At 38.7% G+C, this 16969-nt stretch overlaps 1 long non-coding RNA gene across 3 annotated transcripts in view; it reads right to left on the bottom strand.

Annotated features, from left to right (window-relative positions):
* Window positions 1–16969, bottom strand: part of LOC129511524 (uncharacterized) — a 62620-nt gene that overhangs the window by 38981 nt on the left and 6670 nt on the right. For 2 of the 3 annotated variants that reach the window (XR_008664854.1, XR_008664852.1), the window contains exon 3: window positions 4351–4444. This is a non-coding gene — a long non-coding RNA (uncharacterized LOC129511524). Of the gene's footprint in view, window positions 1–4350; window positions 4445–10626; window positions 10721–16969 lie in introns of all 3 variants that reach the window. The other variant, XR_008664853.1, reaches the window with a different exon arrangement.

Genomic DNA, 16969 nt, shown 5'->3' on the forward strand with positions numbered 1-16969 from the left:
AGATTAAAAAACTATGTGGCTGAGGCCATCATTCCAGAATCTTTTCAATCCTAAAACATTTTTTTTAAATGTATATTGTCAACACAACAATATTGCCCAGCACACAGCCCACAGAAAGATGGCTTCCTGACCAGGCAGGTTGCATCAGGGATCTTAAAGCTAGATAGAGCTTCAAGAAATCATCTGGACCAGTTCATGTTTTCAGGCAAGAAAAGCATGATCCTAAATTCAGAAGAGATAGCAGTGGCACTTCAGAATTAAGTAGGATGTGGAACCTATTGTTTAGTCATTTTACATTTTGTGGTTTTCTTATAGTGTTCATACAATAGAACCTAAATATATAAATACATACCACAAAATATTGTTCACTCAAGTTAAAATAAACTTGAATATTCAAACAGTTCAGAAGTACAAACGGCAGGTTATGTAACATCTGGGTATGGGTAAGAGTTAAAATGTCTGTATTAGTTACAGTCATGAAAGAAATATTAACTGAAAGTAGCTACTTTTTAAGACAAATCTGAAAATCAGCTAAGAGTAACACCCAATTCAATCAGTTGTGAATAGCTTTTTGAGTGAGCCAGAATATTTTAATGCAAATTCTTATGAATTAACTAGGGAATAAAATCTCTGGTGATGATAAAATATTGAATTAACAAATGATAGAAGGGTTTTTTTTAAAAGGAAAGACAGCTATCTATAATAACAAAAAGAAGTAACTATAATACAAGATGAAAATAACCTAAAAGCAAACAGAACATGTCATTAATAGAGTCCTTCATTATCTAGCATGGGCTATAATGGAGAACACGGCAAGTGTAATTCTGTTATCTCACCCTAGGCAGTACGCACACACTGTAAAATCCATCTCTTCATTTTCTGGTTGAAAAGATCATTGTGAAAAAGGACTGCCAGGGAGTGGAGGTCATGCTGATTTATTGGCAATTAAACCTGCAGGATTTCTGCACTCCCTTCAAAACAAAGTATCCAAGGCTATTCAGCCAGGATGATTACATAGTGGGCTATCTACTAAAGCCCAGGAGTCTTTCTGTTAGTGCACAACGGATACAATTGACTTGGCTGTATTTAGAAGATTACTGCTATTTTCTGTGCAAATTCTTGTTGTATCTTCCGCAACCGCCTAGGCCCAAAGAATTACCTTGTTAGTCAATTTAATAAGTAGAATCTTACCAAATGATATATAATTCTGCTTCGGTGTATAAAAACTGTGGTATAAACACAAATATGGACTCATATAAAGCAAGTGAATGTATTACTGAATCTATTTAATTGGTCTATGATACCTGATGCCTGAGCCCTAGTTTTCTGAAATGGTTGAGATATTTTTAGGTTTGATACTTATTATGAACTGAATGCTTGTATCTCCCTAAAATTCATATGTTGAAATATTAACCCCTAGTGTGATGGTACTAGGAGGTGGGGCCCTCAGGAGATAATTAGGTCATAAGGGTAGTGCCCTTACGAATGGGTTTAGTGCCCCTATAAAAGGAACTCCAGAGAGATCTTCCACCCTCTCTTTGCAATATGAGGACACAAGGAGAAGTCAGCAGTCTGCAACCCAGAAGTGGGGTCTCACCAGAATCCAACCATGCAGAAACCCTGATCTTGAGAGTTCCTGCTTCCAGAATTGTGAGAAATAAATTTCTTTTGTTTATAAGCCATCTGGTCTATGGTACTTTGTTATAACAGCCTGAACTAACACAATACCAGAGCATATAAGTAGCTTTTATCTATTCCATGTCTAGATACAACCCAGGTTACTTAGGCTAGCTCTTTAGGTCATGAGTGCTATATACATTTCTGATGCCCTACAGGTGGTGATGGGTAGGTAGGCTTAGGTGGTAGGAATGATGGAATCTTAGCAACATATGTAGGTGGAAAAGAGAAGGAAGGGAATACATTAGCTGAGGGTGGAGAATAGTAATCAGGTTAACATTTCTGCCTCTGCCCAACCCTACCTGCCAAAATGAATCTGATTATACTTGAGTTGTCCTACTCCTTAGAAATAGGAATGTGGTCACTGTATACTGTACCATATTGGATTATCTGCCTCAGGCACTAGCCTGTCTGTACCAATCCTAGCTTTCTTCTCTTGGGTTTGTATGCCCAAGGTCTCATTTATTCATCCATCCATCCATCCATCCATTCAGTAAACATTTATTGAGATTTTAATATATGCCAGTTACTGTTCTAGGCCCTCACAATATAGCATGTCTCTGTAATGTACTCTGCTTTATAATTTTTAAAAAAGATTAATTTTTTTGAGAGAGAGCAAGCGCACACACATGGCAGAGAGGAACAGAGAGGGACAAGCAGACTCTGCCCAGTGTAGAGCCCGACAGAGTGCTTCATCCCACAACCCTAAGACCACAACCTGAGCCAAAAACCAAGAGTCAGAGGCTTAACAGACAGTGCCACCCAGGCACCCTTGGGGTTTCTTTTATAAAATCATTAATCCCATGAACCTTTGTGACCCAAACCCTTCCCAAGGCTCCACCTATAAAATACTATCTCGTTGGGCATTAGGTTTCAGCATATGAATTTGGAGGGAACACAGTCTATAGCACATTCAGAAAACAATGGCGTTATTGTAACAGAAACATCCTGCCTCTCTACAGTGAGTGTGCTTTTTACTACAGGCCTTCTCAAATATTTTCAGAATATTTTAGAATAACATGTTATTATTTAAAATATTTGGTTGCATTTTTTAAATAATAAAATCTCAATTACCAGTAAGATTTCCATCAATACAGCCTCGTATTAATTTCCTTCCCATGGGTACCCACATCAAAAAGTTTTGCATTGGTGGCTAGCAAAGAGCTGTGTCATTCTGAACTAGTTATCTGAAAAAGCTATTAGAAAGTCTCAGCCACACTTTCTCTTTTCAAAATAGAGCTACTCTAGATCACCACAGGACCTAGGTAACTCGAGATGAAGAAAAAAAAAAAAAAGAATCATTCATTAGGAAGTGTGAGAAATGTCTTAGGGTTGATTTTGTTAAAATGCCAATGTGAATTGATCATTAGCATTTGCGAGAGCTGTGCAAATAACACCACCTAAGGGGCTAAACCAACATGGGATTGTTTCAAAGCAATTAATTCACTTCCAAGTTTCTTGTATTAACACCACCTTATTTCCCTAGTGTAGATATACAATTTGTCTTAAAAATCAACCCAAAACTGTGATATCCCACCAACAAGATTACAGGGGTGAAAACACAACCCCCTAGTCAAAGGCAAATTGTAGTCATATTAGTATGCTAATGAGCTAAGTGATAAACTGTGGGTCAAATTTCCCCTTCAGCTTAAAGAGCACTTGAAAAGGCTTATTTCTAAATGTTTGGGAATCCTAGAAGCAGCAACAATTAAGATTTATAACATGAACGCTATCTGTTCAGCAATATGAAAATTTAGTTAGACTAAACTAAAATAAAACAGTATTCTTCCTAATGATTTTCAAGTTAATGGGAAACACGGCTTCAAGGAAACATACTGAATTATTCAAAATCTGGAGTGAAGTCTTTTCAAAAATCCTTATTTTACAATTTTTAAAAATTAGGTCTGTTTTGTCTAGTCAAGGAAATTTAAGGGAAGCCAAGGAAGAAAATAGTGGAGAAAGAAAAGTTGAAAGGAGATAACGTTTTCATGAGAAAAAAAGTTTACAGATGTCAATTTCTCTTTCCTGACCACCTATCAAAGATGACTTTCTTGATTGAAACTACTCTCAGGACCTGATTTCACCAGGTCACAAAACATGTATGTGCTTTTATACAGTTTTTCTACAAATATCCATTATCCTTTATATGTACGTGTTCATTTTATTCATTCCTTAAAACCCAAAGCAAGTCTGACTGTATTTTGCAGCATCCAGCTCAGCTTCTTGCCTGTGGAGCAGGCTGGGGAAGGCAGAGGCAGGACCCCAGATGGCCAGGAAATGTGGTAGAGAGAACCTGAAAATGGATGTGGATCCATTTTCTGTGCATCCACATTCAACTCTATCCTCTGCCACTTCCACAGGCTGTGAAGCCACAGGCAAGTTATCCCATTTCCCTAGGCCTCAACTTTGACAATTATAAAAGGGACATAATAAAGCTTTAGGTCCAAGGCAGTGGTCCCAACCTTGGCTGCACAGTCGAATCACCTGAAGAACTTTAGATACACTGCTGACTGGGTCCCACTCCCAGAGTTTCTAAATTTATCTGTGTGGCTGTTGCAACGGCATAGGGAATTTTAAAACTCCCTAAGTGATTGTAATGGGCAGATGAAGTGAAGAACCAGTGCTCTAAGGATGTTCCGAAAATTAGTTGAAACAAAGCTAAACAGTACATACCTGACAAGTAGTAGGTCAAAAATTATTTATTTCCTTTTTTCTACAGTTGGTTTTTCTCTTTGTATTCATAGTCGTGTGTGATCTTAGCTGGAAGCTATGAGAGAGAATTCATTCAAAGATTTGTTTTATTTTTTTATACTTTTTTATTTTGAAATAATTTTATTTTTTTATTTTTTATAATAAATTTATTTTTTATTGGTGTTCATTGAAATAATTTTAAACTTAAGAGTTGTGAGAGCAATACAAAGAATGCCTATACACCCTTCACCCAGATTCATCAATTGTTAACAATGAACTACATTTACTCTATCACTCCTCCATATTCTCTATACACATATAATTAATATAATTTTTTTCCTGAACTACTTGAAAGGTAGTTGCAGAAAACATGCAACTTTACCATTAAAGAGCATGTATTTATAAAGAACAAAGACTTTCTCCTACATACCTACAGGACAATTATTTGGGAAATTTAATATTGTACAATACTATTATCTAAACTACAGTCCATATGTAATTTCTCCAATTTCCCAATAATATCCTTAAGGCATCCCACCATGCCCTCATCCCAACATTCAGGATCCAATGCAGGATGGTGCACTGCAGTTGGTGTCATGCCTTTTTCATTTCTTTTAATCTGACATAATTCTGCTGTCTTTCATGACACTGACAGTTTTTGAAAAATACAAGCCAGTTGTTTTGTATCCCATGCCATCTTTTTTGTAAGTGTACAGTTTAATGATTTCTGGTAAAAATATAGAGTTGTGTGGCTATCACTATAATCCAGTTTTAGAACATGTTCATCATCCTCCCCAAATTCTGCTTTCCCACTCAAACCCCCAGCCCTAGTAACAACTGATTTTCTTGAGAGTTTGGCCTCTCCAGAATGTCAAGCAATAGAATTATACAGTATTGTATCTGGTCTTTTATATCTGACTTCTTTGACTTAGTCTAATGTTATTGAGATTCACCCATTTGCAGCATATCTCAGTAGTTTTTTTCCAGTTTTTTTCTTTTCCGGTTTTAATGCTGAATAGTACTGTTGTATGGATATACCACATTGGTGGGCAGCTTCTAAGATAGCCTTCAACGACCCCTGCCTTCTGGTATTCATGGCCTTGTGTGGTTGCTTCCTATTGAGAATGGGGTGGACTTAGCGACTTGCTCCTAAGAGATACCCCACTAAGCAAGGTCCAGATTCCTGACCCATAGGAACAGTGAGAAAATAAACACTTACTGTTTTAAGTTACTACATTTTGGAGGGGTGATCTGGGCATAATAACAGATAACTAATATACTATATTTTGTTTATTCATTTACTAGCTGATGAACATTTGGGTTGTTTCTGGGTTTGGACTCTTATATATAATATTGCTATAAATATTCACATTCATGTTTAAAGGACTTTTCTTATGGCACCAAGCTCACTTGGCTTGTACTATTCCTATAGTTCCAATTGCCACCTTGGTTTTTTAACTGTTTCCCTGCTTAAAGTACTTCTTATCTTATCAAATAAAATTGTGCACTCTACCACCTAGGCCCTACAGTAATATTTTAAATCAGGACACAATATGTTAAAGAAGTAAATAGACTTAATTTAAAAAATCAATAGGTTCCAAACTATACAGAGCATCAACTACTTCTTGATAGAATATTAATATTTCAGGATATTAAAAGCCAATTTGGGGACAGCAGTGATTATTTGTTTAATTTTTGCTAGATATGTGTATAGTGTAAAGGGTAGTTTTGTGCCCTGGGAGAATTAAGGCCATATTTTCTTTTTCTACCTCCCTGCTCTCCAAAGCATGTATCTCTTAGAAAAAAAAAAACAAAAACAAAATTTAAATCTACTATGCCTGCACAGTGGTTACTGCATTCCTTTAATCTGAACTAAGAATACAGTCACCATGACCATGTTTTCAAGATTTTCTTTGCATAGCCAATATATGGATCAATTTCTTTTTTTTTTTTTTAATTTTTTATTTATTTATTTATGATAGTCACAGAGAGAGAGAGGCAGAGACACAGGCAGAGGGAGAAGCAGGCTCCATGCACCGGGAGCCCGATGTGGGATTCGATCCCGGGTCTCCAGGATCGCGCCCTGGGCCAAAGGCAGGCGCCAAACCGCTGCGCCACCCAGGGATCCCTATGGATCAATTTCTAATAGTGTCTAATGAACCCTTAGTATGTGCCAGGTATTATTCTATACTCTTCATATGCATTACACTTAATTTAATTCTTACAATGATCTTAACTGTCACAACTCCCTCAGGTAGGTACTTATAACAGGATGGTCTCTTCACACAATTCTAGGAGATGCCATTCATGTTGTAGTTTATATGAATGCCTGCAATTATATAGTGCTAGGCTGCTTGTTGGTATTGTGTATTACATTTTCTACTCAACAGATGAAGATGCACAGAAATGTTAAGAATCTTGTTCGAGGGGCAGCCCCGGTGGCGCAGCGGTTTAGTGCTGCCTGCAGCCCAGAGCATGATCCTGGAGACCCTGGATCAAGTCCCCCGTCAGGCTCTTTGTATGATGCCTGCTTCTCCCTCTGCCTGTGTCTCTGCCTCTCTTTCTCTGTGTCTATCATGAATAAATAAATAAAATCTTGAAAAAAAAAAAGAATCTTGTTCAAGCTCACCTACATTGTAAGTGGCTGAGCTAGGATCTGTAACTAGGCTATCTAGCTTCAACCAGGGCATGAACTCTTAGACACTGTATTCTTCTGAAGAATTCTAATTTGAAGTTTAAAAAAAAGTCATGTTAGATATGGCCATTTTACTTTTATTTTTTATTTTTTGATATGGTCATCATAGATAATTATTTCTAGGGCATTGTTTCTCAAGGAATGATCCCACACCAGAAAGATCAGCATTCACCAGCAAGCTTGTTAGAAATGTGAAATGTAATGCCCTAGTCCCATCCCAGATATACTGAATCAGAAAGTCTGGGATGGGACCCAGCAATCTGCACTTTACAAGACTCTAGTTGATTCTGATGCACGCTCAACTTTGAGAACTACTAAGTTTAAGGAAATATAAGTTTCAAAAAAAACAAAAAAGGAAAAAATACTTAATGGTATTTAGATTTCTTTTGCTATTTGCTTTAGGGTAAGTTTTATTTCAAGTAATCTACTCAAGTTAGTCCCTCTGTTTATTATACTCTTGATCTATATTATAAGAATGAATGATCTTACAGAATTCAAGGAACAGGCAAGGGTGAGAATAGGGCAATCACTCTTTCTGGCTCCCCTATAAAAGTGATGTAGCTACTCCCTTGTTTTCTGTGTCTCCTCTTTCAAATGTTCGAAAAGGAAAATCTGATTGATTTAGCTGTGTGATGGGAGGCATCCTCTTGAGCCAGCCAAGTACCCACGGCTTACTTGCCTGAGTCTAGGAGAAGGATGAGGTCACATAGTACAAACAGGCCAGAAGGGCTCTGTTGTGATGGCAGCAAGTCAGAGTCTTTTAGAGGTGAGGATGGATGGAATCGATGATCTGCATCTCTGATACACACTTTATGTTTAAAATAATGTGGTAAACATATGTCAGGCTCCCTGCATGGAGCCTGCTTCTCCCTCTGCCTGTGTCTCTGCCTCTCTCTCTCTCCTGTGTATTCTCATGAATAAATCAATAAAATCTTAAAAAAAAAATAATGTGGTAAGCATAAAAAGAATGCATTTGTTCTATCATATTTGATATTGAACATGTGGCATTTGAGCTCCTTAACTGGTTTGGGAAAAGATTCTATGGACCTGGCCAGTGGAGAAGCCCAGTGCAGAGCTGCAACGAGTGAGGTTCAATACACTTCTCGGTCAAGTAGCAACACAGACACTGAAGTAAATAAAAGGGGAAAATTCATTTGCTAGATTAACTGAAGTAAGGCTGGCATTTTTTTCCTCATAAAGATCTGAAGATATTTTTCAAAAGAATATGAAATGCAGTATCTGCTTATGAGAAATTAAGTCCAATGGTAGTTCAGACTTGTTCAAAATGACACTACCATTAGCTGAATTATACATTGTATCTAGCTATTACCTGAACAGCCTGTAACCTTTGAACAAATTCTGACTGGGTAGTCTGGCTACCTTGTTTCTATCATATAAGTATTCTCCTGAGGCGCAGTTGATTGGATCAAAGATAGACATCTGACCAAGGAAAAACAAGCCATTTTAGCAAAATAGGTTTTCTATCTCAACACTCCCGATAGCTGAGGCACATTAATGGTAGAGCAGCAGAGCAAAGATCAATAAAATCTTGATACTGAGAGTCCTGAAATGTATTGATTTCCTGTTTTTCCTTAGTCATTTCTCTGTTCTTTTGTGGACTACAAAAGTATTTTTATAATGCAACTCCTTTTAAAATAATATATTAGGGGCACCTGGGTTGCTCAGTCAGTAAAGCATCCTACTCTTGATTTCAGCTCAGGTCACAAATTCAGGGTGGTGAGATCAAGCCTTGCACCCATGATCAGCTTGGTATCTGCTTGAGATTCTTTCTCTCCCTCTACCCTTCCCCCTCCTCACATATGTGTGCTCTCTCCCTTTCAATAAATAAACAAGTAAATAAAATCTTCTTAAAAAATAAAATATTATTTAATGATACCCATATAGATGGCAAAATCTATAAAGAATAACAAAAAAATGATATTTCTTTTTTTTTAAGATTTTATTTATTTATTCATGACAGACACACAGAGAGAGAGAGGCAGAGACACAGGCAGAGGGAGAAGCAGGGAGCCTGATGTGGGACTCGATCCATGCAGGGAGCCTGCGGGGAGCCTGATGTGGGACTCGATCCCAGGTCTCCAGGATCACACCCCAGGCTGAAGGCGGTGCTAAACCGCTGGGCCACTGGGGCTGCCCAAGAAAATATTTCAAAAAAGCGGTGTAACAGTTACCTCTGAAGGTGAATGAGGGACATATTTTCAGAGAAGGGAAAACAATGGTCTTCTACTGCATGGCAGTATTCTCTTTCTTAAACTGGCTGGTGGTTACTTTATAGTTCATATTCACATATATATGTATTTTATACATTCTTGCTCGACATGATACAATTTCTCAAAAGGAAAAAGAATTTTTACCTGAGCAAATTCAGTAGGTTTCTACTACTTCCATGCAAACATGTCCTAAGACCCATAGTTATTAAAGACAGTTTAAGAGTAGTAGTATTCATTTAAAAAACAGAATATGAAAAAAACAAAACAAAACAAAACAGAATATGGGTATATGTGTTTAAAGCATGATTCAAATATCACTAAACTCCAGGGTTGGAAGAAACAGAGATTTTCTACTTATTTGAAGGTCTTTATTTAATAAAGATAAAATTGGGAGCTAGAAAGATTAAATAATTTGCGCATTTTCTTCTTTTAATCCAGAATTCTGGGTCTTTCTACCAAGCAATACCACTTTCCTAATATGAGAAGAGATAGCAATCGTATCAGTAAGAAATGCATATTTCAAAGTTTCAATTATTTTTAATGTTTATTTTATTCTTAGAAGACTTGACTGCCTCAGAGCTGAAAATAAATTCTCCTATGTAATATAATATCTATACATAAGCAACGTTTTATATCATGATTGCTGGATATCAAGAACATTCAGAAAAGAAATTACTGCAATTTAAAATGGAATTTTACTGACAAGTACTAAATTTTCTTCCCTGCTTATTCATTTTAAATCATATAATAAAGTGAATTTAATGATAGAGTGATTCTTATGGGTACAGGAAAAAATTGCTTCCCCTTTGCTAAGCCCATCAAAGGTAATCGAAGATTAATAATACTATGTGTTGTAAAAATTGGCTTATTTTCACTAATGGAAGACACATCACCACTCAGATGTTATAGTCTGTTACTTGGAAAGGAAAAGGAAGTAGAATGCCTAGGTAGGACTGACCACATTATTTGTAGGACCCAGTGAAATATGAAAACATGGCACCTTGTTCAAAAAGCAGAAAAAGTGCCAATACACTGCAATGCTAAAGATACTAAAATACAAAACACTTTTCTTTCTTCTCTCTCATTTCTTCTTGGTGTTTTGTTTACTTGCACAGGGATACTTTCAGGATGATGGCAGCTGCTCATAAGCACCTTAGGTCCCATTCCATGACTATGCACTCACCATCCACCAGCTGCCAGGTTCACATCTCTCTAGCTGCAGGACATACACGCTGTGCCCTGGTAGGGGCAGCAAATCAACCTCCCTTTGCATGGCCCATCACCCTAACCCATGGCAGACAGGCAACTCCCAGAAGGCTGCAATCTCCATACCTAAAATTTTTCTTGTGTAGCCCTCCCATGGAAAGCTTCCACTTTTTGTCCTGTGTCACTCTTGAAGTAGGAATCAGAACATATTCAGGAATCCCTTCAAAAGAAAATCCATCCATCAAATACTTATAGGCAATGTAGATTCTGCTGAAGATTTTGTAAAGGAGCCACTGGAGGGTTTCATAAACCAGAGTGAATAGCATACAACTTTATCAATGCCCTCTTCCAATTTGTCTTCTTTTTCTAGTCTCATGAGGATGTGTGTGTGTGTGTGAGTAATAAAAGATTCATCATTTTCCCCTAAATCTTCCTCTGTGCACCACTACTATTCTCTCCCTTTATTACTGCAATAGAACCAATCTGAACTATCGGCCTGAGAATGAGTGCCTCTTAGCCAATATGTAAGACCAGGCAGTCCCAGAAATAATGGCTATTTAGATATGAAAATTGTGTTCTGTGAACAGATGGAGTATGGCTGAGGTCTAGAAGGGGAACAGGGGAGGGCAACATGGGCACGACTGGTTCTTAGATGAGGAAACACGGACATCAGCTTAGAGCTGTATTTAGGACACTTGAGGGTTTCAGTGTAGCACGAAGGAGAAACTGAAAACAAAGAGAAGTTGAAAGAAAATGGAAAACTCCAACTCATGTAATCATTGGCTTTGTTAAATTATTGTCCATTTGCTTCATCTTTGTCCAAATAAGACAAACAACAAACACACACACACACGAACTAGTAACCACAAAATTTATCAGTTAATTCAACAAATATTTTTTGAGCATGTACTACTTGCCAAGCAGTGTTCTACATAACTAGGATATGTCAGAGAGGCACCTGGGTGGCTCAGTCGGTTGAGTGTCTGCCTTCAGCTTGGGTCATGATCTCAGGGTCCTGGGATCGAATTCCATGTTGGGCTCCCTGCTCGGTGGGGAGGCTGCTTCTTTCTCTCCCCCCTTGTTGTGTTTCTCTCTCTCTCTCTCTCACACACACACAAATAAATAAAGTCTTTAAAACAAAAAGTATATGTCAGAGATCGAAAGAAAGACTGCTGTCCCTGTGAAAGCTACATTATTGTCAGGATGCCAGACTTAACCAAAACATAATAAATAGGCTATCTAAGTGTGTGAGAAGATAATGTTGCCCTGGGAAAGATAAAGTATAATAGGGAGGGAAAGGGTATTAAGATTCTTGAGACATGGTTGGGGGTAATTGCAGTATCAAATTCGGAGGTCAAGGCAAGCCTCATTGTGAAAGTAAAATTTCAGCACGGACTTAAAGGAAGTGAGAGAGTTAGCTAAGCAGATATCTGGAAGAAGAATCCAGGCAGAAAGCAAAGGTCACAGGGCTGGGTGTGCCTGGCACTGTCAAGAAAGAGCAGGGAGGCCAATGGTGGCAGTGCTACACAGGGTTAGATCATGTAAAACGTGGTAGGATTTTATAAGGACTTTGGCATTATTCTGAGTGAAATGAGGAAGCCACACAGTAGTTTTGAGATGAGGTTACCCAAACGGGCAGATTTTGAATGGACAGATTTTAAGAGGATCATTCTGGCTGCTGTGGTAAGGAAATACTGCTTAGTGGCAAGAAAAGAAGTGTGTGTGTGTGGGGAATATTAGGAATTAAAGCCATTCAGGTGAGAGAGGACTGAAGCTTTGAGCAGGGTGGTAGTGGTAAAGGTGAGGAGAAGAGATCAGATTCTTTTTTTTTTTTTTTAAGATTTATTTATTTATATATTCATGAGAGACACACAGAGAGAGAGAGGCAGAGACATAGGCAGAGGCAGAAGCAGGCTCCTGCGGGGAGCCTGATGTGGGACTCGATCCCCAGACCTGGGATCACACCCTGAGCCACCCAGGCATCTGATGAGGTCAGATTCTAGACACATTTTAAAGGTATAAGAGAAAGAAAGGAGTCAAAGGTGACTTCAAAGTTTGGGGTTGCACAATCAAAGAGACAGAGTGAAGCAGCAACTGACCATAGTTAACTAAAAATGCCTAAGTCTAAATGCAAACTACTGTGGAACAAAAATTTATATTTGCTATAATATAACTTGGAATCTCTTTAATGCTGCTTTCCCTGAGCAATTACCTAATTTATCAAAAGTCAGTTTCACAACTGCAGTATTTAATTTTAAATAAACTCTATTTACTGGATACCCAACTGCTATAGATATAATTTGTTTATTCTTCTAGCAGCGGAGAAGGAAACACACTTCTCTAGCTTCTCTTGCACAATCCTTTTGGGCAATTCCTAAAATTGAACAAGGTTGACTTTTTATTTTTTTATTTTATTTTTTTTAAGGTTGACTTTTTAGTTGTTGTTCATTTAAAAATAACAATAGAAGCTAGCATTTACTGAGCACTTATTATTCACCAGGCCATGTGTTCAATTGTTTCACATACATTGGCCTCATAGCACCCTTCTGAGGCTGGAATTGTACCATTCCACATGTCTTCATTTTAGACATGAAGACGCTGAGAAAATGTGGAAATATTTTGCCTGGGCTAGTAAGTAGCAGAGCCAGAATTCTAACCCAAGTCTAAGCTTATAGCTTTTAAAAACTGTACAAACTGTCTCTCTACTCGACTGCTAAGGAGGGAGGGACTAGAAGGGATATGGAATTTATTCTATCCCTAAGAATTATTGAAGCTTTAGGCTTCCCTCTGTGTTGGTATATTCGGGCTGACATAACACCATACCGAAGACTGGGTGGCTTACAAAAAACAAGTATCTCATTCTCACAATTCTAGATGCTGGGAAGTCCCACCATTTGGTGTCTGGTGAGAACCCAATTCCCAGTTTATGGCTGGTCATCTTCTCACTGTAACCTCCCATGATGAAAAGGGCATATAAGTTCTGTGGGGTCTCTTCCATGAAGGCACTCATCCCATTCTGTACAACTCCCCTCTCATCACCTAATCACATATGAACTTGGGTGGCAGTGGTAGTGGGGGCAGACACAACATTCAATCTATAGCAGCCTCTTTTGTGTTGTTTTTTTTTTTTTAGTCTTTTTTAAAATTATTTATTTATTTATTCATGAGAGATACACAGATTGAGAGAGGCAGAGACACAGACAGAGGGAGAAGTAGGCTCCATGCACGGAGCCCGACATGGGACTCAATCCCGGGTCTCTAGGATCACGCCCTGGGCTGAAGGTGGCGCTAAACCGCTGAGCCACCTGGGCTGCCCTAGTAGCCTCTTTTGTGAGTGATTAGTATAATTTTAAATGTACATATGTGGGGTTTTAAAATTTTTTTAAAAAAATTTATTTACATATTCATGAGAGATACAGAGAGAAAGAAAGAGACATAGGCAGAGGGAGAAGCAGGGTCCCTGCAGGGAACCCAATGTGGGACTCAATCCCAGGACTCTGGGATCACGCCCTGAGCCAAAGGCAGATAGATGCTCAACCACTGAGCCACCCAGGTGTTCCTGTACCTATGTTTCTACTGAGTTTCATTGGTCACATTCTAAAGCCTTAGTTTCCCCATCTTTGAGAAAAGGCACCTAGATCAGTGATTTCTAGGTCTTTAAAAATTTCAACTCTCACAAGGCAGAACAAATCCTATCATTATTACGGATTAATTGTAGAAGTTCTCAGTGAGGTAGAAGTAAAAAAAGAGCCTGGGAGAGGTGCCTGGGTGGCTTGGTTGGTTAAGTGTCTGACTGTTGGTTCCAGCTCAGGTCATGATCTCAAGGCCATGAAATGGAGCCCAGCGATGAGCTCTGCACCTAGCCAGGAGTCTGCCTGAGATTCTCAAGATTCTATTTCCCTCCACTCACCTCCTACACTCACTCACTTTCTCTCTCTCAAATAAATAAATCTTTAAAAGAGAGAGAGAGAGCTTAGGAATTTGACAGAGCCTGGCCCTAAAGATTCTGATAGTACTTCTGCTCAATCCATTAGATCAGTGGTTTTCAAACTGTGTTCCTGGAGGAACACTGTATGAAAATGCCTGGGTGTTCCCAGCCTTTAGCTGCCTTTTAGCATCAGCCCATTTTCAACCACAGCAGGTCCACTGTGATCTGTTTTATAGAGTTGGGTTCCATATAAGATTTCATGGAAATCTTTCATGGATTTCTACTTTGAGTAGTCTGGAAACTGCCATTCCAATTAAGTGCTCCTTATACTTTAATGTGTGTATGAATCACTTGTGAGTGTTAAAAATGCAGACTCTTATTTAGTGAGTTTGGAGTAGGGCCTGGGCTTCTGCATTTCTAATAAACTCCTGCTGATACTAATGCTGCTGAGTGCTTGACTATACTTTGAATATAGCAAGGATTAGAATGATCTCTAGAGGGGCACCTGTGTGGCTCAGTGGTTGAGCGTGTACCTTCGGCTCAAGTCGTGATCCCAGAGTCCTGGGATCAAGTCTCACACCAGGATCCCCACAGGGACCCTGCTTCTCCCTCTGCCTATGTTTCTGCCTCTCTCTCTCTTTGTGTCTCTCATGAATAAGTAAATAAAATCTTTAAAAACAAAAAAGAATGATCTCTAGAGCTTTAAAAACTCTAATGTTAGTTTTTCTACTCAACCAAAAAGATTGTGTATTTTCCTAAGAATGATCTTAAGTTTACCAAAATGATAAGTTCTAGATTTCATCTCCATCTATTCCCCAGGTCTAGTCTGTCTGCCTTTGTCTTTTCAAGTTCAACTGTGTTTCATTCTCTCAATGCCTCTCTTCTCTTTGTCTTTTGAAAGGTAAACACTGAACCTTTCAGACATGCATTTAACAATCTACACACAGTAAATATTGTGCCTCAGCCAGTTCATCTCAGCAAGAGCTAACTATGGAGGGTCTGGGAAATTTGCCACAAGTGAGTTATTTAAAGGTAGTTACGGTGACACTCTCTTCTAAATTTAGCATCTTAATGAACTTCTCCAGATTAAGGAGTAACTGTCTTGCACTCTTCCACCCTTTGTGTGAAAAACTTAGCACATACTTGAGACTGATTATTTTCTTTCCTATGTTAGAGCCTTCAAACATTTCCATTCTCAAAATACTTCCTCAGCTGCTTTTTCCCCACATTATCCTTTTTCTGCAAAGAGGAGGAAGGGGTTATCCACTTTTCAAAGCTTCAATTACTGGAGCTGTCTCTCTCTGAGCCTCTACACAGCCCTATGCCTCCACATCCAACTACCCAACACAGGGATCAGCAGTCCTTTTCTGTGAAGGTCTAGAGAGTAAATATTTTCAGCTCTGTGATCCATAGGTTCTCTGTTGCAACTACTCAACTCTTGCTTGTGACATCAAAGCAGCCAAAGACAACATGTAAATGAATGTGTGTGGCTGTGTTCCATTAAAACTTTATTTACAAAAGCAGAAGGCAGGCCAGATTTGCCAACCCCCGTCTGACTCCCAAGGCCGTAAGTTTGCTGACCCCTGATCTACATGCATGTTGAAACTGGAACAGTCAGATTATGGCTCCTGGGAATTTGGAGTTGGGACTGGGAAACTGAGTTAAGTAATAAGTGTGGGTTGCTAAGCAAGAAAGTTGGGCAAACTGGGTCGAGGCCAGAGGCGCAGTGTGGGGGCCACTATGTGGGACTGCCATAGTATCACGCAGGTAGACAAGTAAGCAGAGAAGCCCGTTTGCAGAGGAAAGGAAGCAGACATACAAAGAAAAGCTCAGATCAGAGATCAGAAGATGAGGGAGGGAAAGCGGGGAAGGAGGGCTCTTGTAATGCTGGCTATGCTTCCCACAGTTCTGTCTCACATAATCCTTGCCTATTTTTATATTCGTTCCTCCTTTACTTTAGCCAGCTGGCATGAGTTTCTGTTTCTTGCAACCAGATAACCCCTAACTCGAGCAACCTTTTATACTCCAGACATTCCAAATGACTGATAGTACTCTGACTTGAACAGTCATGCTCTCACCTAGCTGAGGCTTTGCTAGGTATGGTTCCATTCCCCACCCCCACATTGCCACTTCTACTCCATATTCTTTTCTTTCTGCAAACTTTGCTCAGACATTATCTCCTGTGGCTGAATTAGGACTTGGTTCCCACTACGCCTTATGTAAAGCTCTATCATTGCACTTATAATGCCACATTATACTTTCTGATTTGCTTGTCTGTAGTTATAACTGTAACTTTTTTCTCTGTGCTATGTACAGGGTTTGGTATATGGTAAGAACTTAACATAGAGGTAAAGTTACACAGTGGTAAATATATCTGTAACATAGGATAGGTTCTAACCACCTTGAAGGCTCAGGATCCTCAGATGTCCCTTCCAGCTTCATGAGCCAAAACAGAAATAATACAAATTGATAAATTTATTCATATGTAAAAGACTATAGAAATGTACTCAATATGCCTTTATAATCAACTTTGCTAATAGT

The sequence above is a fragment of the Nyctereutes procyonoides genome, unplaced genomic scaffold (genome assembly GCF_905146905.1).
Source record: "Nyctereutes procyonoides isolate TBG_1078 unplaced genomic scaffold, NYPRO_anot_genome, whole genome shotgun sequence".
NCBI classification, from domain to species: Eukaryota; Metazoa; Chordata; class Mammalia; order Carnivora; family Canidae; genus Nyctereutes; species Nyctereutes procyonoides.